This window comes from Miniopterus schreibersii, assembly GCF_964146895.1.
Source record: "Miniopterus schreibersii genome assembly, chromosome: X".
In the NCBI taxonomy this organism is placed as follows: Eukaryota; Metazoa; Chordata; class Mammalia; order Chiroptera; family Miniopteridae; genus Miniopterus; species Miniopterus schreibersii.
The window spans coordinates 16409747-16410084 of NC_138104.1; positions in this window are offsets into that span (position 1 = coordinate 16409747).

Genomic DNA, 338 nt, shown 5'->3' on the forward strand with positions numbered 1-338 from the left:
GCCTGTGTGTGTGTGTGTATTCGTGTATGTGCACGCGCATGTGTACACACATGTACACAAACATGTATGTTAAATTACATGCGCTTGTTGTTCATACGGTCGCTCAGTAAAAAGTGGCCTGTGGCCTGTCGTCCCGTCTTTCCCTTCAGCTATTTCAATTCGAGGATGAAGAAAGGACAAGGTCCCCAGTCCAGTTTAGACTTGAGCAACCTCGCTCGGAACCGGAAAGATGCACCGGCCCGGTTGCCCCACCGGCTTCGTTATGCGGATACACACATCGCCTCCCGTCGGCAGGACTAGCTAGGTCCGGGGAAGGTATTTGCCAACGTACCCGGAAC